The sequence below is a fragment of the Pongo pygmaeus genome, chromosome 8 (genome assembly GCF_028885625.2).
Source record: "Pongo pygmaeus isolate AG05252 chromosome 8, NHGRI_mPonPyg2-v2.0_pri, whole genome shotgun sequence".
In the NCBI taxonomy this organism is placed as follows: Eukaryota; Metazoa; Chordata; class Mammalia; order Primates; family Hominidae; genus Pongo; species Pongo pygmaeus.
In genome coordinates this window covers 116,063,009-116,090,795 of record NC_072381.2, presented here as the reverse complement: position 1 = coordinate 116,090,795, position 27,787 = coordinate 116,063,009, and the positions used below count along the sequence as shown (strand labels likewise).

The 27,787-nt window shown below is 42.0% G+C and overlaps 1 protein-coding gene across 2 annotated transcripts in view; it reads right to left on the bottom strand.

Annotated features, from left to right (window-relative positions):
- The window catches only part of RBM20 (RNA binding motif protein 20), a 199,261-nt gene that overhangs the window by 128,752 nt on the left and 42,722 nt on the right, over nucleotides 1-27,787 (bottom strand). The window lies entirely within an intron of this gene.

The following is a 27,787-nucleotide window of genomic DNA, read 5'->3' as shown; positions in this document are numbered from 1 at the left end:
ACAATACTCCTTTACACAACCTTTTCATTGCCCTCCAAGAACTGCAGATATGGTTACATTCCTACTACCCAGCATGGGCAAGACCCAGGTCCACGAGGCTCTTGAGTCAGGGAACACTCTCTTCTTTCTTAAGAGGGTCTCCCACCATTCCCTAATCCCAACTATGCCAAGGCTCAAGTGTCTACTCAGGAGGCTTAGCATGTCCTAAAGTCCTCTTTCCATAGCCCATCTTCAGAATCAGGAAAACTGCCATGACTGTAACTCCAGGCACAGATCTGCTTAGCCAGGTCCTCACAGTAGATGGGTAAGCTTCATTCTAATAACATTCCTGGGCGATGATCCTTTGGGCCATGTATCTTCTAGGGATTAATACGTCTGAGTATCATCAGTCTTCACAATGAAGTATTTCTTACTGTTCCCAACTAGCCCAAAAAGGTAGTCCTTAGTCGGCTGGAAAACACACTGGCACAGGGATAAGGAGCCCGGGATTGTGGTTCCAGACTTGCCACTTACTAGCTGGGAATCCTGAAAGAAATAATCCCCTCCCTAAGCTTCCATTTCTTTATCCATAAATTGAGGTCAGATCTGCTCTACCTAATTTAGGGAATGGTTGTGAGGCTGACATTAAATTGATGAATGTGAGTCTCTTTCAAAACACTATACGAATGCTGAGTAGAATTTGTCCATTTATTCTTTAATTTGCCAGTAATGCACATATTTAGATAATAAAAAAATTCCTCAGCAATGCCCTAAATACCCAGTTGCAGTACTGAATTATTAAATGACTACTCTGCCCCTGTAGCGTGCAAAGCGTCACAAGGGACACAGGAGATTTAGGGCCTCATCTTTGTTCGCTAGTGATTTATCCTAGTCAGGGTTATAATCTTATTGCACCTAAAATGAGAGTGGAGAGGACTCAGGATATCATTCAAGCCATGTTCCTTACGCCAGGAAAGATTATCTAATAACCAGCAACAGTTATAATACTAGCTAAGCCTAGTGCACGTTACTCTGTGTAGCAGACTTGTTTAGGACCACACAGCAGATCTGTGGCCAAGCCAGACCTGGAATCCTAGTGTTGGCTCTTTGGCCAGGGCTCTTTCCACATATTTTCCATAAAAATCCACTTCTCTGCATCTGCCCCGTTAGTCAAGCCTGTATGTATGTTAATTACTTATCTTCTGTGATTCTCACACTAAAAGCCCTAAAGAGCAGGGAGAATAGAGTAAGCACGGAGGAAGTGGAGAGAACAAAAGAAGCATCACAAGAGGTATTCTGGGGGAAACTGAGGCAGTCAAAGAGGAAGGAAAAGACACTTTACAAATATGGACACCAAAGTGAGGGGTGACCCAGGATGACGGCAACCATTTTAAGACACCCTACAGAGGGTGTAATAGATGTGTTGGGGAATCACAGAAAAGACCAAAAACAGTTTATGCCAAACAGAATTATATAGTGGAGTCCAGGTGATTAAGTACACACTCATGACATAACTGAAAGGTAATTATTGGTGTCTCTAGATCAGTTTTTTGGGGGCAGGGCACAGACTCTTGTTCTGACACCCAGGCTGGAGTGCAGTGGTGTGATCTCAGCTCACTGCAATCTCCGCTTCCCAGGTTCAAGTGATTCTCCTGCCTCAGCCTCCCGAGTAGCTGGGATGAAAGGCAGGCACTGCCACGCCCCGCTAATTTTTGTATTTTTAGTAGAGATGGGGTTTCACCATTTTGGCCAGGCTGGTCTCAAACTCCTGACCTCAAGTGATCCATGCACCTTGGCCTCCCAAAATGCTGGGATTACAGGGGTGAGCCACCACGCCCAGCCTCTAGATCAGTTTTTATTGGCATCAATAAAGTTTGAAATATTCTAGCGAACCTCCTCATGTCATGCTCAGACTATGGCAGTAGTTACTAAATTGCAGTAGCTTTTAATTTTAAAAGACTCATCTCTGTTCACAGTGATTACTACTGATACTACCACTATTATTGCTACTGCTATACACAACCACACAATCAAACATACGCAGTATCTTAGGGATGACAAAAATGAGGGCCAGAGCTGGCACACCTGCAAGCCATACATGAACTCACAATTAACTAACTGCAACTGAGCACCTTGTTTGGTTTGATGCATCATTTCCTACTGAAAAATGACACAAAATAATATAAAACATGATCTTAATTAAAATATGTGATAATTCAATTGGAGAAAAAAGAAAATAAAATGCTACTTCCATACTTGGATCCTATCACTTCTTACTATTACCGATTCTAATAAGAAATTACCATTACTAATGTGAATAAGCTTCCTGAATCTGAAACAATGCTAGCACTTTCCCACTGTAGATCAACAATACATTACCTTACAATATTAAATGAGTAACAACAATAAACAGAGGTGAGGGACAGAGGAAAAAAAAAAAGGATACAATCCCTGTGTAGGAATTCAGAATCCTAGTAGGTAGGAAGAGAGCACATTTGTAAAACTCTGAAGTCCTGTTTTCCTAGTACCTAGCTTGTACGCAGGTGATACTAAGCATTGTGGGATAAATGCATGAATAAATCAATAATTCTTCTGGATCAGACTGATAGATAAAGGAGGCTGGCTTATGCGGCAGTCTCAGTTCACAGAGTACAAACATAGAATGCCTTCATTTTTTACATAACTACCCCATCTGGGCAATGTCAACCCCTTCTCTGTCTTTCCCCATGAGTGGGGACTTCCTTAAAGTCATCTTGACCTTAAAGTCATCCCTTGGCTTTTCAGTCACTTGCAATTATCCAGTCTCATTCAGATTTCTAAGACTCAGCTCAGTTCATTTCAAAACTTCAGTCTCATAGCTGATTCCACATTCTTTTCGTCCCCTCCTCCCAGCCAGGCAAGAGCTATTGCAGTGGTGGTAGCTTGGGGTAAAGGTGGCGGTGGTCTGTCCTTCCCACAGCTCCCCTCTACTGGACTCTTTTCTTTTTCTTTTTCTTTTTTTTTTTTTTGAGATGGAGTCTCACTCTGTCTCCCAGGCTGGAGTGAAGTGGCACAGTCTCAGCTCACTGCAGCCTCCGCCTCCCAGGTTCAAGCAATTCTCCTATCTCAGCCTCCCGAGCAGCTGGGATTACAGGTGCCCACCACCACGCCCAGCTAATTTTTGTGTTTTTAGTAGAGATGGGATTTCACCATGTTGGCCAGGCTGGTTTTCCTGGCCTCTTTCCTGCACCACTGGATAGGGGCGGCCACGATCACCCAGCTGGAGTCTAATCACACACGCACCCCACGAGTCCTCCATGGTCTTGGGCTAGGGGACAGTAACAAGAGCCTCCTCCCAAACCACTCCTCTAGATGACCCTGGAGAAATCTGGATTCCCCTCCAGGGGTGTGTCTCATGACAACCTCCACGTGTAGGAGCCTTCTGGTTCCCCAAGCAAAAGCAGTCCCAGCCAACTGTGGCCTTCAGTCACCTGCCTGGCTCCACAAGTCCAGAGCCTGGGACTCACATGAAGCCTGTCTTTGGGATAAGGGTTCCTGACCTCACTTCTCCTTCTCCTGTGCCAGGAGCCCAGGGCAGGCAGCTGTTCCTGATGACGCACATGTCTAGCTGGAAAACTGGATGCCAGGGTGCCCTATCTTCACAGGAAACTTTGGAAAAAGGAAGCCCCATCATTCGCCCCCAAAGGGGAAGGGGGAGGGAAGGACCAGCTTCTCTCCAAGAAAACTGCATTCTCCAAACTGTGAGCTCCTTCTCCCGCCTCAGTCCTTCCTACTGGGGCTGGGAGTTTAACTGGGAGGCAGAGAACTGAAGATGGAAAAGCGGCTCTCTGAGGAGGCCCAGTAGGGCAGCCCCAATACTCAGTTGTTCTCCAACCTTAGAACCGGAGGCACCATGAGATGGGGCTGGCAGCAGGACCTACCTCCTGGCTGTTGAGAGGATTAAATAGCAATCACATGGGAAGTGCTCAGGCAAGTGCGAGCACACAGTATACGCTACAGAAGTGTCTGATTATTGTCATCATAATTTGGAGTCTTGGCTACATTTCCAGATTATTGGGGAATATCCAGTTCAGCATGACCACCAGCTTGTTGTGCGAAAATCCACCTCAAATACAAAGGAAACTGCCCAATATTATCATAGTCCAACTACTGGTATCTGTTTTCACTCATCAGCACTAAAGGGACCTTGGACACTAAGGATCAAATAGTATGATAAAAAAGTTGATCAAATCCAGTGGTACTGCTTTTTAGAAATGAACTCTTTCTTCATATGAAATACTAGGTGAAAGCCTAAAACAGAACGCTGATGTGAGCAAAGCTGGTCTGGAGGACGTGTAGGAGGGCACATGTCTTGGAGTCCCTGGGGCTCCAAGGGAAAAAGGTTTTAAAAAAACAAACATTCTGTTAATCTCTAATGGGTTCTGACTTTTTTATTTGAACTTTATGATTTTTGAAATCATAATTGAGGCTGAGCACCAATGCTCCTGCCTGTAATCCCAACTTTGGGAGGCCAAGGTGGGAAGACTGCTTGAGTCCAGGAGTTTGAGACCAGCCTGGCAACAAAATGAGACCCCCCCTCCCCATCTCTACAAAATTAAAAAAACAAAACAGCCAGGCGCGGTGGCACATGCCTGTAGTCTCAGCTACTCAGGAGGCTGAGAAGGGAGGATCACCTGAGCCCAGGAGTTCAAGGCTGCAGTGAGCTACGATCATAACACTGCACTCCAGCCTGGGCAACAAAGCAAGATCTCATCCCAATTAAAACAAAACAAAACAAAAAAAGAAATTATCATTGATCTTTAAAATCATGTTTAAGATGTGCCAGGGCCTTTAGTGAAAACATTTCTGCCTACAGACCGAAAAGTAAGAGATGGTCCCTCCTCCCAGGGTCAGGGCAGACACTCCCTCTAGCAGAGGGGCAGCAATGCTGGCCAGTGTGGGCTGCTCCCAGAATGGCCCGCTGTCTGCTCCAGTGTTCCCAGCACGCCTGCAGGGTTGCCCTCTCCTAGGCAAGCGTCCAGCATCAAAATGCCAGGGTCATCCCCTGGGTCTTTGACTCTCGATCCCAGCATTTAAATCCTGGCCATTTCACAAGCAGCAGGAGGGCATTAGCCATGCCACATTGTACAGCGGGGATGAGATGTCAACAAGGGTTTAGAATCCAAAGCTGTTTATCTCACATTGAACCTGACCCTGCATCAGAAGGACAGCTCTCTCCTGGTTCAAAGGCGACATGCAGCTTTGGCTCACAGCAACACGTCTGACCTGCTGTTGAGGGATGAGGTGAGGAGAACATTAAAAAAGAAAAAGAAATAAGAAACAAAGACACACTACAATTGATAGCCAAGGACTCAAAATAAAATAAAATTCCATCACTGCCTCACGTGAAATTGGATGCCAGGCCCAGATTATTCCTAAGTTTACAAACCCCACTGGACGTTTCTGCCACAGTCCCGCCACCCTAGCCACACTCTCAATCACTCCAAGCCATTTCTTGAACTTCACTAAATTTTCTGTGGTTGCCCTCAGGAATAGGAACCCCAGGATCCTTAATGCCCCAACACCACCTTCCAGAATGGGAAACAATGAACAGACTTTCAAAAAATTCTTTATTGCTTCTTGTTTCCCCTGAAATACAAAAATAATTCTGCCTTGTTGTAAAAACTTGAACTCAGAGCTATAAAACTTAGAAAGTGAAAATCATTTGAAATCCCAGCTTTCAGCAATGGCCACTATTAATACTTTATTAATAATTTGAGAAATAAGGTTTTATTTCACCTGTTTTTATCTAGCAAAAATATATAGAACCTACGTATTTTACCAGAAACTCGTAAATAAGCGGGATTTAGTTTTATACTGTATGAAACAAGATAAAAATGTTTAACAACACCACTTATCTAATACTTAGCCCTTTGAAAATCGTTGAAAAAATATTATCTACATGAAAGTTCATCACGCTGGTCCTCACAAATTCACATACAGAAAAAAATAATCTGATAAATGTTAGTTAAGATTAGGATTAAAATTCAAAAGTCCAAGGCTAGTTTGAGCTGAATTATTGGGTAGCTGATATATAGGACCAGCTCATAATTTGCAGGGCACGCTGCAAAACGAAAATGTGGGGCCCTTGTTCAGAAATTAGTAAGAATTTCAAGATGGTGATTACCAGAGCATCACGCCAAGCACAGAGCCCCTTTAAGCATGGGGCCCTATGTGACAGCACAGATCACCTGCCAGTGAAGCTAGCCCTGCCAATGCTCATTCATCCAACCATTTTATAACCAAGTGTTTACTTCATATGTTTTCTTTAGTTTTTTATTGTTATAGGTACATAATAGGTGTACCTCTTTGTGGGGTACATGTGGTGTCTTGACACAGAGGTACAACATATAATCATATCAGGTAACTCAAGCATTTATCATTTATTTGTGTTAGGAACATTACAATTCCACTCTTCCGGTTATTTTTATACAATAAGTTATTGTTGACTATTGTCATCCCGTTGCACTATCCAATACTGGGTCCTATTCATTCTATCTTACTATATTTTTTTACCCATTAACCATCCCCACTTTCTGCCCTCTCTTCCCAGCCTCTGGTAACCATCATTTTACTCTCTATCTCTATGAGTTCAGTTGTTTTAATTTTTAGCTCCCACATATGAGTGAAAACATGCAAAATTTGTCTTTCTGTGCCTACCTTATTTCACTTAACACAAATAATGTCTTCCAGTTTCATTCCTGTTATTGCAAATGGCAGGATTTCACTCCTTTTTATAGCTGGGTAATATTTTTAAGGCTTCAGATCTATGCTGTTTGCCTTTTAAAACCATTCATTCTGTGTTTTAAAAATGTTTAACTTTCTCTAGGAAATAAATCAGCAGAATGGCAGGCAATAAAACCAGAAAAAAACATTTTTTAAAAGTGTATTTTAGCTTGATCTTGATTAACTTATATGCTTTTTGAGGTATTTGCCAGTTGAAATGAATTGGCTATGCAGCTAATATTGTAAAAATACAATATACATTCTGGAATATCAGGTTAGCAAAAATAAAATCTTAAGCTCCATTTTATATCCAGCAATCTACATCTGAGCTTATTTACAACATGAGATATTTTTCTAGGATAGATTTTCTAATACGCTTCTAATTGTTTAAATTAAAAATATGAGCTTCCTTCCCAATATTCTCCATAGCCGTCACTAAATAGATTTCCCTTAAAAAACGGAAAAGAAAGCCTTATCACTTGGCAGATTAAACTGTACAAAATTAAGAATTCTCTTTAGCCCCTTTAAAATGCAACAGGTTCATTTTACAGCACACAATTGCTATGTAAAGCAGCCATCCTAGATCCTCCCTGGGTCATTTAAGCGTTTTTCCACATTCAACATGAGCTATGTCATGCTTAAGAATAGCTTGATCTTTTATACACGATGAGAATACCGAGAATTCCTTCTTACTGCTATAAAAGGCTCACAAAAGCCACAAAAAGGCCTGGACCACATTCTTTGGCAATTATCAGTACGAGAAGGAGGCAAGACCAAGACAGAGAAAGAAAAGGAAAGTGATCTGTAAATGGCCTGACTACAACCAACCCTCTTTGATTAGGAGAAACAGCTGCAGAGCCTCTTTACCCTCAAGCCAAGGAGAATCGCTGTTGGTTTTGAGGTTCACCCTCCAGACAGACAGCCCACCACTCCGTCCTGAAATTTCTCACCCTTTCATCCCAAGAGAGACCAGAATAGCTCTCCCATCCAAGCTTGCATGGACACAGCTCAGAACCTCTAGAATTTATTCAAGCTTCCTTTGGAGTTCAATGTAGTCACTCAATGAATGCTGCTTAAACAGAACCGTTGCATTTCCTGGCGGATATCAGAAAGAGAATGAAAAGGGAGGCAGCTCTGTGACTGGTCACCCTGAGCTCCATCCTCAAGGTCCAGGGCTGTCCTAGAGACACACAGATATTGCCCATTCCAGATGGAGAAGTGAAGACAACTCACATTTCTTAAGAACCTATTGTATGCCAATGCCACTCCAGACACTTTGTGTGGATCATATTATTAACCCACATAAAGCTCTACCATTTTGCAGATAAGGAAGATGACTATAGCTATGAAGGCAACTTGCTCAAAGTCACACAGCTACACACTGGCAACCAAACTGCTACCCTAGTGCAGGCAATAAGGTAGGATGTTGTCTCTAGAGATTTTTACAACAGGAATAAAACCACTAAAAGTCATCTGCTTTTTCTTATTACTAAACATCAGCAGTTCTTTTTTTTTTTGAGATGGAGTCTCACTCTGCCACCCAGGCTGGAGTACAGTGGTGTGATTCTGGCTCACTGCAAACTCCACCTCCCAGGTTCAAGCGATTCTCCCACCTCAGCTTCCCAAGTAGCTGGGATTACAAGACTCTGCCGTCACACCCGGCTAATTTTTGTATTTTTAGTAGAGATGGGGGTTTCACCATGTTGGCCAGGATGGTCTCAAACTCCTGACCTCAAGTGATCCACCCACCTTGGCCTCCCAAAGTGCTGGGATTACAAGCATGAGCCACTGCATCCGGCCAAGCATGAGTAGTTCTAAACAATGTCAATGAGAAGCTACTCCTTCACAAAAACAATTGTTTTGTTGGTTTAGGTTCTAAACAATTACTGCAACTACTGTTGAGATTAATATATATGTAAGTTTCAAATTAGCATATGTGTATTACTTATGCTTTCATAAGCATGGTATTTACATGAAATTTATTTGGAGAACTCTTGGATTTGTAGTTGCTCATGCAAATCCAGACTCACCTACACACATAGATTTAGAAAATAAATTCATACTAGTTTAGAATCAATTCATTTTCAATTCCATTTCCAACACAGTTTGTATCTCCAGTCCCTGCAGTATTATCGATTAACTGGTCAAAACAGATTTGGTATAAACAGTGATAGCACAGTGATTATAAAAATAAAAAATCAAATTTTAATTCAGATGTGAAATATTTTATTGGATCTGAGTAGTATATTTAAAACTTACATCCATTCTTCTTCAATCATTCATTGTTTACAAATTGAAGAAAAAAATCAAGAAAATTATTGCTGACTGCATGGTTTTTATTGAAAATAATGTTGTCATATAGAGGACAGTAATGTGAAAAATTATCTGTTCCAGGTGTCAAATACACTATGTGAACTTTCACTGCACTCCATCAAAATGACCCAATCCACAGAAAGAACCAGCATCCTGCTGGAGGCTGGGAAAACCGCTGTGTGACTTGGCCAACAATCGAACTTTTTGTTCACAATGGTGAATCACTAAAACCAGCCATTTTCCAGCAATGCCATGCTTCTGTTTTCTTCTTGTAAGAAAAGTATACCCTTTCAAAGGGATTTATCACTACAATAATCCTTACCTTTAACCAAAAACATATCATATTCCATGCAAAATTAATGGCTTTTCTTCAAATTCAAATATTTCCAATTTTTTGTCAAATACAAAAGGCCATAAAATTCCCAACCTCAGCTATCGGTGGCACCAACATTGACAAGCCTTTTCCAAACCTCCACTCTGTCCTCATCTCCCACCTCCCACATGGCTGTCCCCTGGGCTGTCTCAGGCCTTCTATAATTTGCCTGCACACAGTCTAATGGCTCTTCTTTCCCGCCACTCAATTCCCAGAGCTAAGATTAGACAGGTCTTGAAGACAAGAACTGTCACCAAACCATCTGAATCCCCTCCTCTCCCTTTCCTCTTACACAGTCCTGGATACATTGTAAAAGCCAGTGGTCTGTTTTAATTTACTTAACAAATACTAATACAATGCTAGCTGCAAGTCAAAAAGTGGAACATCCATTTACTGTTGGGAGGTACAAATTTAAATAACAAAGTGTTCTTTTATGATTATTAAAGTAGTAAACCTAAACATGTAATTACCATATAACCCAGCAATTGCACTCTTAGGCATTTAAGGCATTTTCCCCAGAGAAATGAAAACTTACGTTCACACAAAAATCTGTACACAAATGTTCATAGCAGCTTTCTTTGTAATAGCCAAAAACTGGAAAGATGCCAGATATCCTTCAATAGGTGAATGGTTAAACAATCTGTGGTACATACATACCCTGGAATACTATTCAGCAAGGAAAAATAATGCACCATTGATACACTCAACAACTTAGATAAATCTCCAGGAAATTATGCTGAGTGAAAAGGCTTGTCCCAAAAGGTTACACACTGTATTATTACTTTTACTTTATTTTATTTTTTGAGACAGAGTCTTGCTTTGTTGCCCAGGCTGGAGTGTGATAGTGTGATCTCAGCTTACTGCAACCTCCACTTCCCTGGTTCAAGTGATTCTCCTGCCTCAGCCTCCTGAGGAGCTGGGACTACAGGCGCACACCACCACAACTGGCTAATTTTTGTATTTTTAGTAGAGATGGGGTTTAGCCATATTGGCCAGGCTTGTCTCGAACTCCTGGCCTCAAGTGATCCACCCACCGTGGCCTCCCAAAATGCTGGGATTATAGGCATGAGCCACCATGCCTGGCCTGATTCCATTTATATAACATTTTCAAAATGACAAAATTTTAGAAATGGAGAACAGATTAGTCCTTGCCAGGTGTTTCATCAAAGGGAGGGAGGTGGATATGGTTGTAAAAGGCAAACCAAGAGATCCTTGTGATGGAACTATTTAGTATCTCGACCGTAGTGCTGGAAACATGAACCTACCTGTGTGATAAAATTGTATAGGGCTAAATACATACACACATACAAATGAATAGAAGTAAAATGGGAAATCTTAATAAGAGAGGTAGATTGTAGCAATGTTAATATCCTGGCTGCGATACTCTTCTACAGTTTTGCAAATTGTTATCACTGGGGGAACTGGATAAATGGTACATGGTACATGGGAACTCTCATCATTATTTCCTTTTTTAGTTTTATTTTTAATTGATACATTCTAAATTCTTCTTCTTTTTTTTTTTTTTTTTTTTTTGAGATGGAGTTTCACGATTGTTGCCCAAGCTAGAGTACAATGGCGCAATCTCAGCTCACTGCAACCTCCGCCTCCTGGGTTCAAGCGATTGTCCTGCCTCAGCCTCCGGAGTAGCTGGAATTACAGGTGCCTGCCACCATGCCTGGCTAATTTTTTGTGTTTGTAGTAGAGATGGTGTTTCACTATGTTGACCAGGTTGGTCTCAAACTCCTGACCTCAGGTGATCCACCCGCCTTGGCCTCCCAAAGTGAGGCTTTATTGCAGGCGTGAGCCACCATGCCTGGCCTAAATTATTTCTTACAAGTGCATCTGAATCTACAATTATCTCAACAAAAATGTCAGTTAGAAAGGTATTAAGCCAATCAAAAAAAAGAAAAAAATCCCACCCCAAACCCCAAACTCTTAGTATTTATTAAGCAAACACTTACATGGTGCTCACTAATTGCCAGATACCATTTTAAGTACTTAAAGTTTAACTCATTGACTCCTCCTAACAATCATGTGGTATGTACCATAATTCCCATTTTACAGATGAAGAAACTGAGGTGCAGAACGGTTAAATAACTGTCCAAAGGGCACACAGTGAGTAAGTGCATGGAAGATGATTCCAACAAAAGCAGTCTGGATCCAGAGCTCTCCCTTCTGAGATCTCTGCATTATGCTTATGAGGGCTAGCGGGTGGACAGGCACAGAAGACCCTGAATCCCAATGGCGGTTCTTTTAGAAGGTTCCCAACACCCAGGGGAAAGCATGACACATCCTTCCGATCATAAAGCCAATCATAAACTTCACATGCTTTCAACTTCATTTATGTATTTTTTAGAGACAGGGCCTCACTGTGTCGCCCCAGGCTGTGTGCACGGTCGCCATCCGAGCCCATTACAGCCCCAAACTCCTGGGCTCAAGCAATCTTCCTGCCTCAGCCTCCAGACTAGCTGGGACTACAAGTGTGTACCATCTCACTCAGCAAATTAGTTTGTTTGTTTGTTTTTTTGGTAGAGATGGGGTTCTCACTTTTGAACTCCTGCCCTCAGGTGATCCTCCCACCTACGCCTAGCAAAATGTTGGGATTACAGGTGTGAGCCCCCACACTCAGCTGATACGCTCTCGACTTTAAAGGAAGTAAATAGAATGATTGAACTCTAATGTAAAATCTTCCACTTGGTGGGAGTGAACACGTTTAACACTTGAGAGCAACTTCCCACTTTTGCCCAGCAGAGGTTGGAAAACAGAAAGAAGAGGTGGGCACATTGGGGAGCACATTTCAGAGGGAAGGTGAGGAGGCCTAAAAAGCACAGCGCATCTGGGGGCAGATAAAAGGGGATAGCTGAGGCTGGCTGAAACAAGACCACGCAATCACGTCTTGCTTCACACAATTGTCCCAGCTCCCAAAGTCCTGATGCTCTATCCCCAGAGGAATGCACCTTGTCTGGCACTCTCCCTCTCTGATAATCCCCCATTAGCTCTCTGCCTTATCAGCATCAAGCCCACAGGCTCTTACAGATGTTAGCCAGTGCGGACCCTGGGGATTGAAACTCAGAACCTATGCAGCATTCCAGGTTGCAGGCCTATAGCAAGGCAATCTGGTTTGGGAGATTTTCAGATTATCAAGTGGGAAAGGCAAGAATGTCACAGCCTCTGTGGGTGGACACAGGGACATTCATCAAAATGACAGCTACCATGAAATCCCTGACTCCCTTTCCCACTGGATGGTGTGGAGCTGGGGTGTGTGCGTGGACGTGCATATGTACAAACCGAAATTATTTTAGCAGAAAGTCGTTTCCCAAGATAAGGCAAAGGAGGGCTGGACCTGAACTTTTCAAAAGGCAAGCTCCCAACCAGCAAGGCACTGTAACTTAACACTAATAGTGAGATCTCCAGCTCATACACGGGGTAAATGATGGGAACAGCATGTTCCCCGTGGTCCAGGCTGTTGCGAGTACCATTCAGAAAAAAAGGAGAATCAGTACCAGGGAGTAGAACCGGACTTTATGGGTTTCTAAAGACAGGAACGCTTGGAGATTTTCAGTTAAGCTTTGGCTGACCAGGTGAGAAGTAAGCCCCACTGTGAACTCCAGGTTGGAAGAAACTAGGAGGAAAAAAAAAAAGTTATTCACAATCTGTAATTTTGAGAAAGAACCACTGGGAACGGAGTTGAGAAGGGTCACCAGGAAAATGGAACCCCCGGCTCACACAGGTGTCCCAAAATGACTCAGCTCTGTGCATCAGTTTTCACATTTAAATGACATTTCCTTTGCAATGAGTTTGAAAATTTCCCCTCCCAGATAAGGCAGAAGCAAAGAGGGGTTTCTGTTTGTTTGTTTGTTTTGTTTTGTTTTGAGACGGAGTCTTTCTCAGCCACCCAGGCTGGAATGCAGTGGCACGATCTCGGCTCACTCCAACCTCCATCTCCCCGGTTCAAGCAATTCTCCTGTCTCGGCCTCCCAAGTAGCTGGGATTACAGGCACCCACCATCATGGCCGGCTAATTTTTTTATTTTAGTAGAGATGGGCTTTCACCATGCTGGTCAGGCTGGTCTTGAATTCTTGACCTCAGGTGATCCACCTGCCTCAGCCTCCCAAAGTGCTAGGATGAAAGGGGTGAGCCACCGTGCCTGGCCCAAAGAGGGTTTTTATTTGTTGCCCATCCCATTTCCTGCTTTGGTTGCTGGCATGTAAGTAGGTAATCCTGGGGCCTCTGTCACTGTCCTGTGAAGAGGAGGCCACAGGCATAAGAACAAAAACGTCATGGAACGTGGCAAGGTAGGGGATGGAAAGACTTTGGGTCCCTAAAGACCCTGTTGAGCCACCAAACCAAACCTAGGCCTCTGCCTCCAGGTTTCATGTTGAGATGAGAAATGTCCCTCTGGTTTAAGCCACTGTTGGGGTTCCTGTTGGCAGCCAAGCATTTCTTAATTGGTACAGCTCCTCTGCAACGATTTTGCTTAACAATCATAAAAGGTTGCCAATTCCACACTCCCTAACTGGCACAAGTCTGAAACTTGGATGAAACCTCTAGGTCTCTATATCCTATTATCTAAATCTGAAGCGCCCAAGTGAAAAAATGTAGCACCTATAAACCCAGCCAGCCTTGTCTGGTGTTCATGCCAAAGGCTCAACAGATAAACACAAAGACACAGAAATGGGAGGGACTAGGGGGAGACATGGGAGAGGTGAAAAACAGGAAGAGGGGAGTACAGTAGTCCCCCCTTACCCACAGTTTCGCTTTCCAAAGTTTCAGTTACCCATAGTCAAGCGTGGTCCAAAAATATTAAATGGAAAATTCCAGAAATAAATAATTCATAAGTTTTAAATTACACACTGATCTGAGTAGTGTGATGAAGTCTTGGGCCATCCTGTCTGTCCACCCGGGACGTGAATCACCCTTTTGTCCAGCATATACATGCTGTCTACACTTCCCACCCACGAGTCATTTAGTAGCCACCTCAATGATCGGATAAACGGTGATGATACGGCAGTACGTGTGATCAAGACATCCTTATTTCGCTTCATAATGGCCCCAACGCACAAGAGTATTGTGACTAATTTATAAATTAAACCTTATCATAGGCATGTTATGTATAGGAAAAAAACATAGTATATATATATATACAGGGTTCAGTACTATTTGCAGTTTCAGGTATCCACTGAGGGTCTTGGAACATATTCCCCATGGATAAGGGGGGACCACTGTATAAAGGAAAAAAGAGAGACAGGAAACAAGTACCCTTTAAGAATGCAGGTTTGGTTTTTTGTTTTTTGTTTTTTGTTGTTGTTGTTGTTGTTTTGTTCTTTTAAACGGCTGTGTGCAGTGGCTCACACCTGTAATCTCAGCATTTTGTGGCTGAGGCGGGCAGATCATTTGAGGTCAGGAGTTCAAAACCAGCCTGACCAACATGGTGAAATCCCGTCTCTACTAAAAATACAAAAATTAGCCAGGCGTGGTGGTTGGCGCCTGTAATCTCAGCTATTTGGGAGACTCAGGCAAGAGAATCACCTGAACCCAGGAGGCAGATGTTGCAGTGAGCTGAGATTGCGCCACGGCACTCCAGCCTGGGAGACAGAGCAAGAGCAAGAGCAAGAGCAAGACTCCGTCTCAGGAGAAAAAAAAAAAAAAAAGAATGCACTTTGTTTTTTTTTTTAGATGCCCTCATACTTTTCAAAATCAGCATGCCTTTAGTAAGAAGCCACTGCCTGCCGGATCTCCATCATCACGTGGATCTGGAAAGGTTAAGTCCATCGGTGGAGCCCCCGTCTCACATGGCGCAGACGTGTGAACGACCAATGCCTTCTTGCATTGCCTGTGCATGACTTGGCTGGCCAAAGCATATTTTACATTAGCTTAGGTCCTGACATTCTATCATGTTCCCTGTCAGGAAGCCAAGTAGTTCTTGGAAGCTTGCACACCAAGTGACATATAACAGAACCCTAGCAAATGAGACGGACCTTTGCCAAGTGCCCTTAAGTTAAAGGCTCTTCTTGCCTCTCCCACCTCTGTGGCAGTAATCTGTCTGGCTGGGCTGAGAGCAGGCGTATACCACTGAAAGGTCACCATCCTCTGCCAGCATCTGAAGTACTTTTCAAGGAGGCAGTGTCACACGGTATGGGGCTATTTGCAATTGAGTTGCCTTTAGCAATCTATCACTGAGTCAGGAACTAAAAGTGGGACAGAGAGGGGTACCCTAGGCTGTCTATGGAGCATGGCATAAAGCTGAAAGAATGGCCATCAAAATGACACCTTCTCTTTCCAGTTCCACGCTGTCTTCAACAAACCTGCCATCCCAAGGGACACTCTGTCAGGCTGTAAGAGGAGAAGCTCCAATGCCACCTCACATGACACTGTCCAGAACGTCTGTGGCCCTGTGGCTGGAGTTTCTGCACCCTCCTCACAGGGTGTCAACACTCTTGCAAGGAAGATGGGCCCTCAAGGACAGGCAGGGTTCCTGCCAGGCTCCTGCCAGCGAGAGCAACTCCTGGTGCTCTCCTTCTGGCTTCCCCGGGGGCCACCATCGCAGCCTCTTTTTCCGGTGCTCCCCTGCCCTTCCCAGCCCACCTCCTGTGTGTCCTGGGTATCTGCCATAAGCTCAGAACTGTGCAGGGCATGCTGGAGCAATGCCGAGAAGTATAGGGGAAGTCTTTGCCCATAGGGCCTGTGATAACTAATATAAGAAACAAGGGCCGGGCGCGGTGGCTCACACCTGTAATCCCAGCACTTTGGGAGGCCGAGGCGGGAGGATCATGAGGTCAGGAGATGGAGACTATCCTGGCTAACACGGTAAAACCCCGTCTCTACTAAAAATACAAAAAAATTAGCCAGGTGTGGTGGCGGGCGCCTGTAGTCCCAGCTACTCGGGAGGCTGAGGCAGGAGAATGGCGTGAAGCTGGGAGGCGGAGCTTGCAGTGAGCCGAGATCGCACCACTGCACTCCAGCCCGGGCGACAGAGCGAGACTCAGTCTCAAAAAAAAAAAAAAAGAAAAAAGAAACAAGGCCCCTGTTTCTTCAATGTGAGGGAATAAATAATTGAGAATTGATGGGATTGTGGTGTGGGGAATGTGCTGATAAAATCAGGGGAGGGAGGCATCACAAGAGAAAGGGCTGGTCAGTGAAGACTTCTTGGAAGAGGTGAGACTTGAGCAAAAGCTTGAGGGAAGGATGAGGGCCAGACAGGGAGGAAATGAAGGGATAGTGACCGTGGATGTGTGATGATCATGAAACAAGGTGGGCTCAAAGGCCAGGAAACAACCAGCATGGGTGGCATCCAAGGAGGTGGTGAGAAGTGAACTCATGCAGGCAGCACTGTGCCACATTTCTGGCTGCCTGCATGGCAACAACAAACAATGCCTCAATCCCTCTGCCTGGGCACACCTCTGTATCCCAGCTCTTGGCATGGGCCTGGCTCGTAGTTAGTGCTCAATACACACTAAAGAGTGAACCAAGGAAATTACTAAGCACCCTCAGTCATGCAGGAGGCCCCAAACTAAGAAACAAAACCATATTTAAAGGCAGGGATTGAAAACTCATGGGCCAAGCCCAAGTGGGCCAGGCAAGTAACAAAAGTGCAGCTGGCTAGGAGTGAGCAGTGGGGAACAGCCAGGGATACTGACGCATGGACGCCCATCTTCAGGGGGACGGTTCCTATCTGACTACAGCCCAGCGCCGCTGCTAAGGTTCACGAGCCCAGTGTTGTTGGGCTTTTGTTGTGTGAAATCCCCCAACTTTTAAATCTGAGCAATGAACTTAAAAAAAAAAATTCCGCATAGACCAAACAAAACACATAACCCAAAGTCATATTCAGCCTGAGCCATCTTTGGCTATACAGGTTAAGTTTTTTTGCTTAAGAAGTGGATAGTCTAAAAAAGTCCCCAACAAAACTAATCTATGATGACAGAGGTAAGAAGGGGGTTGCCTTTGTGGCAGGGGCTGTGGACTGGCTCCCTTTTGGGAGGCTGGAAATCTCCGGTCTTTTGGTCTGTGTGGTGGTAACAGGGATGAGCATACATTTGAGAATTCATCAAGCTGTAAATGTAAGAGTTGTAGACTTTACTATATCTAGTAACATAAAAAAGCAAAAAAGGTCCCCCAGAGTTGGATGAAACCCTCTCCAGAGTGTGCTTTAAGCTGTGCTGCTCCTTCAGCCTCAAATTCCCTTTGGCTCTCCCTCTCTTTACCCTGCTGCCACTCACTTGCCCTATCAGTCATGGCTCAGGCAGTACTTCCTCCAGGAAGCCCTCCTACTCCACCCCAGCCCAGGGCTGCACTTGGCCCATCTGGGTGCTCCCAGATCTAGCCCAGTGAGTGCCACTTCATCCCCACCTTCATCAAGTCCAAGGTCTGCCACCCTTGGAGTTTCTGAGGTCCCGGGGATGAGGACTGTGCACTGCTCACTGTGGTGCAGGCATCACACACAGTGGGCATTCAGCAGAGGTCTAACGTGACAGCTCAATCTCCTCCAGCAATCAGCAAAGGGGAGGATGCCTCCCTCCCCTACCTCATCTCTATCTCCCGAGAAGTGACTGAGCACAGAATCTGGAAACATGAGATCTGGAGAGAAAAAAAAAAAGCCAGGGGACTAGCTGAGTCCTGGGTAAGAAGTCCTGGGGGAGCAGGGTTGGGGACATGTGCATCTACAGATTTAAAATACGATTCTCTTGCAACCAGCTATGGTGACTTCCTACTGAGGAGAGGAAATAAGGATGTGTACAATTCTTAAATCACTTCCCTGGCCAAAGAAACTCTAGCCCAGTGTGGCTCATGCTTCCGCAGGCATCAGAATCACCAGAGGCTTTGTTAAAAACAGATTCCTGGGCCCACCCAGGAGACTGATTGGCTCTGGAACAGGGCCTGAGAATTTGCATTCCTAAGTAGATGCTGATGCTGCTGGTCCAGGGACCCCCGCTGTGAGTGACATTGGCTCAGGCAAGACCACTATTAGGAAGAACAAAATATCACAATGCATCAGTGTTCTTTCATTGACTCGTTTAGCAAATTTTTATTACATTTGTACTGTGTGCAAAGCCATGCAAATGATGCAGACATAATTAGAACTAGGAGTTGCACCCTTACCCTTGGTCACCAGAAAATGGATTGCTACCTCTCAGTGCCTGTCACAAGATTTGCTGTTAAAGCAGAATATGACACCCACTTTCAGCCACTTCCCAATGCTCAAATGATCTCAGGTTCAAACTCATGACTCTGAGAACAAAGCGTGTGAAGTCCACTCCCATCAGCGAACTCATCTGTTTCTCCAAACATTTCTGATGAAATGAATCATTTCTTTTGGGCCTCTCTTCAATACATCACCTCCTTTGTTTAACCAGAAGAGGAGTTGGTTGTGGATTTTGTACTCTGGGCTGGGCAAGGGGCGGACACATTTCCCCTGGAGTCCAAGCCAGCAAAGGGTCTCCAGAAGAGTCTGAGGGTGGAGGCAGCTTTCCAGCAGACAGACAAACATACTGCTCTGAAATAGCACCCATTCCCGTCCCAGGCAGGAGCTGCCTTCTGACATATTCAGTTACAAGTGAGTGCCTGGGCATTAAATCTAAATAGCCCATGCTATGGAATGCCTGGGCAGCATGCAGTTAGATTATTTATGCCCTCTGCACCTGTGGAAGTGAGGTTTAATTATTTATTTCATGTTAAATTTCCAATCCTTGGCTTCCAGTCTGCAGATGAATAAACACCTCAGTTAAACTGCAGGGGACTTTGGGTTATCCACTCAGCAGGGGCCAGAAAACTTAAGAATTTCAGCACCCCAGGATGTCATCTCACTCACTGCCTGAGGATATCCTAATAAAAATCAATCCTGTGGCAGAGTTTTAAGAATCCTTTGAAGTGACAATATCTGAAAAATTCAGTTTTGCCCTCTCAATCAAAATGTAACTCAAGAGGTAAGGACACAACCTTTGAACCACAGACACGACACTATACTCTGCTAGTATATCTTTCCTGAGTTGCTATAGGAGGCCACTAGCCCAACTTACTCCAATTCCTTCCTAAATTCAGGCAAAATTCAAAATTGTTGAATTGTGAATTCAACAATTCAAAATTGTTACAACTCTGGAGTTAAATGTCAGTCAGCTCCTTGTGGTGTCTGATTAAAATGTAATACTAAGATATGTTCTAACTGAACTAGTTGCCTTCTTATGGTATAATCCAGTTTGCTGTTATCAACAGGGCTGTGGTTTGGAAATTGCTATCTTAACCCAAACCATCATCAGCTCTGCACCTCAAGCAGAACTGCTCAGAATTCAAACCTCAACCCTTCTCTACTTGCCTTTCCCTGCATTAGTAACTTGAGTCCAATCTCCTGTTCCAATGAAATGGTTAGATTCCCATTTTGCTATATTTTCTTCTGTGGAGAGAATATCAGCTTTCACTTACAATTCTGGAAGGTTTCCAAGGCCATGCACAATTTACTGACTGCATCATCGTAGTCCCCTTCCTCTTAAAAGTGGCTGCTCAAGCTTTTGACCTAAGAGCTAGCCCCGCCCCAACAAAGATGGCAGTGCCTGAGAATGAATTCACTTCTTTAATAGGACAAGGATACAAAGCTCTAAACTTTACAATTTGGATTACAGAATCAATTTCTCTTGGGGGATCAAGGCTGCCTTTCGGCTTTGGTTTCATTTGGTTCATTGGGTTCATTGGTTCTCCCAAAGCACAGGGAGTTGTCTGCTTTGTGCACTTCTGTGTTCTGCATGGTTGGGTTACCTATGGTTATGACGATGCTTGGCAGAGGGCAGGTACACAGCAAATGCTTGTTGCATGAATGACTGTCTACCAGGAAACACCCACCCTGAAGACCAGGTAGAAGCACACAGGAAAGTCACAAAGTTCTTGTGCCCCGCTGATGCTGGTTGCTTCTCTTAGCTCTGTCTGACCCAGTGTCTGATAAGAAAATGGAGAAATTTAAATATGAGCCAAATATAAATATAACACTGGTTCATTCTGCTATACAAATTAAATGGGCTAAGGACCATATAAAAGCAGTCAGTTTACCAAGAGTGAGGATAATTGTAAGTCAATAATGATATTTTACCAAAAACTCCACAGAGGCCCTATAATCTAAACCATGTCACTGGTATGTTGGAATCATTTTTATATAGCCTGATAATCTTACATACATATGAGATTTCCTACTTTTAATGAGTCACAAGACATACAGTAAAATATTTTATTAAATATTTGGCAAAAATTGAATACACATTAACAATAATATATACAAGCAAAAGCCTCATGTTCCTTGGTACTTTACCTTGGAAAGAACAAACATGTCATTTAAAACGAGAGTTTCACTCTAAGACAGGAAAGTAATTCAATAAAACAGACAGTAGTAACAAATTTGCCAACAGTTTAGTTTAGAATGGTCATGTCTGAAATGGACGAATGCCTAGAAAGATACAATCTACCAAAACTGACCCATGAAGAAGTAGAAAATATGAAAAGACCTATAACAAGTAAGGAGACTGAATCAGTAATCAAAAACCTCCTAACAAAGAAAATCCCTGGACCAGATGGCTTCACCGGTAAATTGTATCAAACATTTAAAGAAGAATTAACACCAATCTTTCTCAAACTCTTCCAAAAATTTGATGAGAAGAAAACATTTCCTACATATTATTTGAGGCTAATATAATCCTGATACCAAAGCAAGACAAAAACAGTACAAGAAAAGAAAATGATAGAACAACATCCATTATGAATATGATGCAAAAATCTCAACAAAATACTTGCAAACAAAATTCAGCAGCATATTTAAAGAATTATACACTATGACCAAGTGGGATTCATTCACTGAATGCAAAGATAGTTCAACATAAAAAATTAGTCAATGTAACATACCACATTAACAAAATAAAAAGGAAAACCTCATGAGCACCTAATTGATGTCAAAAAAGCATTTGACAAAATCCAACACCTTTTTATGACAATAACACTCAATAAACTAGGAACGGAAAAAAACTTCCTCAGCATGATAAAGGTTAGATACAACAAAACTACAGCTAACATCATACTCAATGGTAAAACAAAACAAAACAAAAAACTGCAAATTTTCTCCTACTACTAGAAGCAAGACAAGAATGCTTGCTTTCTCCACTTCTATTCAACATAATACTATAAGTTCTAACCAGGGCAATTAGGCAAGACAAAGAAATGAAAGCATTCAAATTGGGAAGGAAGAAGTAAAACTATTTCTGTTTGCAAATGACATGATTTTATATGTAGAAAACCCTGAAGTTACACACACACACAATTGTTATAGCTCATAAACAAATAGCAAAGATGCAGGATACAAAATCAACTCAAAAAATCAGTTGCATTTTTACACACTAGTAATTAACAATCCATAAAGAAAATTATGAAAACAATTTCATTTATAATAGCATCAAAAAGAATAAACTAGGAAGAAAGCAAGGAGATGAAAGGCTTGTACACTGAAAACTACAAAGCATTGCTGAATAAAATCAAAGAAGATATAAATAAGTGGAAAGACATTCCACGTTCATGGATTGGTAGACTTAACATTGTTAAGTGACCTACAGATTGAATGTAATTCCTATCAAAATCCTAATAACATTATTTTCAGAAATAGAAAAATTTATCCTAAACTTCACATGGAATCTTAAGGGACAAATCCCAAATAGCCAAAGAAATCTTGAAAAAGAGGAAGAAAGTTGGGAAATGTATACTTCCTGATTTCAAAACTGACTACAAAGCTACAGTAATCAAAACAGTGTGGTACTGGCATAAGGACAGACGTATAGAGCAGTAGAATATAATAGAGAACCCAGAAAAAAAAATCTTTACATATATGATCAATTTTCAACAGGTGTACCAAGGCCATTCAATGGGGAAAGCACAATCTTTTCAACAAATGGTGCTGGGAAAACTGGGTATCCACATGCAAAATAATGAAGTTGGATCCTTACACAATATGCAAAGAGGAATCAAAGACCGGAACTTGAGATTTTAAACTATAGTTTACACTATAAAACTCTTAGAAGAAAACATACGGGGAATGCTTCGTAACATTGGATTTGGCAATGACTTCTTGGGTATGACACAAAAGGCACAAGCAATAAAAGAAAAATAAATTGAAGGTCATAAAAATTAAAAACTTTCATGCATTAAGGGACACTATCAAGAGAGAAAAACATAACTCACAGAGTGGAAGAAAATATATGCAAATCATATGCCTGATAAAGTGTTATATTCTGAGTACATAAAGAAATTCTACAGTTCAACAACAACAAAAAATTTAATTCAAAAACAGGTAAAGGACTTGAACAGATATTTCTTTAAAGAAGATATACAAGTGTCCAATAGGCACATGAAAAGATGCTCAACCTCATTAGTCATTAGAGCAATGCAAATCAAAACTACAATGAGATACCACTTCACACCTACTAGGATGGCCATAATAAAAACAAACAAAATAACAAGTGTGTTTGAAAATGTAGAGATATTGGAATCCTCTTGCATTGCTGGTGGGAACATAAAATGGTTCAGCCACTGTGGGAAACAGTTTGGCAGTTCCTCAAAAAGCTAAACACAGAATTATCATATTGTCTTAGTCAATGCGAGGTGCTATAACAAATTGCCATAGACCAGGTTGCTTGGACACGCACATTTACTTCTCACGGTTCTGAAGGCTGGGAAGTCCAAGATCAGGGCACTGGCAGATCTGGTGTCTGGTGAAAGCACTCCTCCTACCTTGGGACTGTATTCTCCTACTACCCTCACGTGGTATGGATAGAGAGCAAGAGCAAGCTCTTTCGTGTCTCTTCTCATAAGGATACTAATCCCATTCAAGAGGGCTCCACAGCCTCCCAAAGACCTCGTCTCCTAATACCATCACATGGGGGGTTAGTATCTCAACATATGAATTTTAAGGGGACACAAACATTCAGTCCATAACACATAAGATCCAGCAATTCTGTTCCTAGGTATATACCCAAAAGAATTGACTCAGGTCTTTCAAGTTCAGCAAGAACTCAAATATCTGTACACCAACATTCACGGAAGCATTATTCACAATAGCAAAAGGGTGAAAACAATGCTCCTGGCCATCAACAGATGAATGGATAAATAAAATGTGATATATACATATATTGTACTTACAAAGTATATTTTATTCAGCCATAAAAAGGAATACAATAAGGGGAACATCACACTTCGGGGACTGTTGTGGGGTGGGGGGAGGGGGGAGGGATAGCATTGGGAGATATACCTAATGCTAGATGATGAGTTAGTGGGTGCAGCGCACCAGCATGGCACATGTATACATATGTAACTTACCTGCACATTGTGCACATGTACCATAAAACCTAAAGTATAATAATAAAAATAAAATTAAATTAAATTTAAAAAAAAAGGAATACAATTTTGATACATGCTACAGTGTGAATGATCCTTGAAAACACATTGCTAAATGAAATAAGCCAGACAAAAAGGACAAATACTGTATGGTTTTACTTACATGAGATACCTAAAATAGGCAAATTCATAGAGAAGAAAGTAGCCTAGAGGTTAGCAGGAGCTGGGGGAGGAGGGACATGGGGAGTTTTGTTTAATGGGTAGAGAGTTTCTGTTTGGGTGATGAAAAAGTTCAGGAAATAGTGTGGGTGGTTAAACAACTTTGTGAACCTATTTAATGTCAATGAATTGTACAGTTTTTTGTGTTTTTTTTTTTGAGACAGGGTCTTGCTGTGTTGCACAAACTGGAATGCAGTGGTGCTATCACAGCTCACCGCAACCTCAAATTCCTAGGCTCAAGCGATCCTCCTACCTCAGCCTCTCAAGTAGCTGGAACTACAGGCACACACCACCATACCCAGCTGATTTAAATTTTTTTAGTGGACAGAAGGGCTCACTGTGTTGCCCAGGATGGTCTGAAACTCCCAGCGTCAAGCAATCCTCCAGCCTCAGCTTCCCAAAGTGCTGGGATTACAGGCGTGTGCCACCATGCCTAGTCAAATTGTACAATTAAAAATAGTTAGGTTATGTATCTATTTAACCACAATAAAAAAAAGGCCATAGTTGTTTATTTTAAATCACTCATTTCCAGGGTTTTTAAGATAACTGATATCATTCTATATATTGGTCTGAAGGCCCTACTTAACCACTGTTTCGTTCCCATTTTCTGGAAGCACTTAAAATTAAGATATCTCTTTCATGAGCGACACAAATTGACAATCAGATGAAAAGCCCATCTGAATATAAGCAATCCAGAATCTTGCCTGGCCTCTACTGCTCTGATTTTGTCACAGCTTCTGGACGATATGAAGAACGCCAAGAAACAGAAACACTGCTACTTTAGACTTGTAAAAGGTTTTATACTCTATGCCCATTGTCACTAAATGTACAAAATGCCATCACCAACAGGAGGGACTCTACACTGTGGGACTAGAAGCAATGGAAACAAGGCTTTCCACGGAATTTCCCAACAAACAAACTCCCTAGATTTTTTAAAGACCCACAGTACCATCACAGAACAACCCTGTGGATTTCCAACAAAGATATAAAATAGTTATACATGATGGAACTGTAAAACACCAATTAAACTGTTACTGATATTTTCTCCCATCAAAAGCAGGCACCTGCCCCCGAGCTCTGGCTGACAGAGCTGAAAGGGAAGGCTGGCCCATGGATTTCCAACTTTCTCTCAGTCCTTAGTCTGATTGATTTTTCTTCATAGCACTTATTAGCTGACATTATACTGTTTGTGCATGTGTTTACTTGCTGTCTGTTTCCTAGAAGCTAAGCTCCAAGAGGGCAGGTTTTGTCTCTCACTCACCCTTGTGTCCCCAGGCCTCCAGCAGAGTCTGACTCATGGGAGGCCCCAGTCAGCATGTGCTGAACCAAGGGAGGCAAGAGTTGAGTTGGTTAGAGGATCTACTGATCTTGATTCTATCAATGTCAATATCCTGGTTATGGTATCAGGTGATAGTTTTCAAGATGCTGCCATTGGGGGAAATGGAACAAAGGGTACACAGGGTCCTTCTGTATTATTTCATATGACAGCAGGCGAATGTAGAATTATTTCAAAATACAAATTTTAATTTTTAAAAACTTTAAAATACATGCAAACAAACAAAAAATGCCTAAAAGCCATTCTATAAGATACCTATTATTCTTCAAAACTGTAAACGTGATTTAAAAAAAAAAAGGAAAGACAGAGAAGTTATTATAGGCTGGGGAAGACTAAGAAGAAATAATAACTAAATGCCATGTTGGATCCTGGGTAGGATCATGAAACAGAAAAAGGACATTGGTGGGAAAACTGAAGAAATCTGAATAATGTCCATAGTTTGTTAATAGTATTGTACCAACATTAATAATGTTTTAGTTTTGAAAAATGTACCATGGTTATGTAAGGTATTGACATTAGGGGAAGTTAGGGAAACTCTATGTGCTTGATTTGTAGCTTTTTTAGTAAATCTAAAATTATTGCAAAGTGACAGTGCTTTTTTTTTAAACGCAGGATTGGAAGAAGGATGTTTGATAATGCACCAACCAGTTAACTAGAACTATATCTGCTTTACTTTTCAGATAAAAATCATACAAATCTAAGCAGTAAAAATGTTGGGACATCAATGCGTAAACAATTATGTTGTGGTATGAATCCAAAATCCTTGGGGCCAAATTTGGTAAAATTTAGAATCTTTTTTATTTCGAAAAACAAACAAGTATGATGCATGTGCTACACTTTGAACCCAGTAGAGTCCAGGCCAGAACCATAGCATTAAACACATGAACATTTCTTGAGCAAAATGCATAAATAGTCACACTATGTGAGATTAAAAATAAAGACTGCAAACAGCCTCTCACCCTATCAAGTCAGATTTTGTTGCCAAATACTTTTGCTCAAAACTTTAAGAAAAACCTTTCTGTTTTCAGAGCTATTTGTATTTCAAAACTGCAGATAAGGAATTGTGGACTGGATTATTAGGATTCCAAATGAATAATATTTGATTTTTAATTTGTTAGACCACCAAATTTCTAAAAATTATCACCTCATTATTTCTCTCTCTCCTTTTTAAAACACATACACACACATACACACATACACACACACACACACACACACACACAAAACCATTTAGGAGTAGCACTCATGACCCAGAGGAACGACAAGGGGGACTTCTAGGATGTTGATGTTTTATTTCTTAATCTAGGAGCTGGTTAGAAGGGTAAACAATCAATGAGCTATGCACTTAAAATCTGTGTACCTTTTTTATATGTGTCTTGAATGTTGATGCAACATTTTTAAAAAAGCAGCAATGACACAATTGATTTAAAGTCGAAACATGTTAACATGGGAAGAAGTCTTTTCTCATTCGAGATATGTAGTCACATCCCCTGTATTTCACAGGTGGACAATGGTCAAGTGACTTGCCCAAGGTCACACAGCAATGCAGTGGGAGAACAGAGACGTCCAGCTCAACTCCTGGTCTGTTATGCAAAATCATGAGATTTCTGTTTCAAACATTTGTTCTATAATATGTGTTACTAATTAACTGGGAAAACTTGTAATACCATCAGACTGGAGTTAATACCCAGACATTTTTTGCTCATTTAGATTTACTTTTTCCCATGAAATTACAGAACTGATGTCTGGATCAGATGTCTATATTTAATTGGGTGTAACTATGCTTCTCTCTAATAATGCGTAAAATCATCAATGACCATAAATACAAGTTAAGTGTTTTGTCACATCATCCAGCTTATCATTCAGCTATGAATATATCATGGATGATTTAAATCACATTGATTGGACTCATCACTTAAAAAATGTTAACCCTCTAGTTAGCTATGACATTTTAAGGATGGAAAGGAAAACATAATTTGGGCCTCTTTGACTTACATACTTTTAGTATCTTACTACTTTTCTAGACATTACCATATGACTCAGCTTTTCATTGTGTTTAATTTGCATTCTTTCTTTTCATAGTTTACAATCTTGCCATAGGCAGCTGAACTGGGACAGTACTAGAAAAGCACTGTGCTTATACAAGGAACACAATTTTTTTCTTTTTTTTTTTTTTTTCTTTTTGAAACAGAGTCTCACTCTGTCACCCAGGCTGTAGTGCAGTGGCATGATCTCGGCTCACTGCAACCTCCACCTCCTGGGTTCAAGCAATTCTCCTGCCTCAGCCTCCCGAGTAGCTGAGACTACAGGCATGCACCACCACACCCGGCTAATTTTTATATTTTTAGTAGAGGCGGGGTTTCACCATGTTGGTCAGGCTGGTCTCGAACTCCTGACCTCAAATCATCTGCCTGCCTCGGCCTCCCAAAGTGCTGGGATTACAGGCGTGAGCC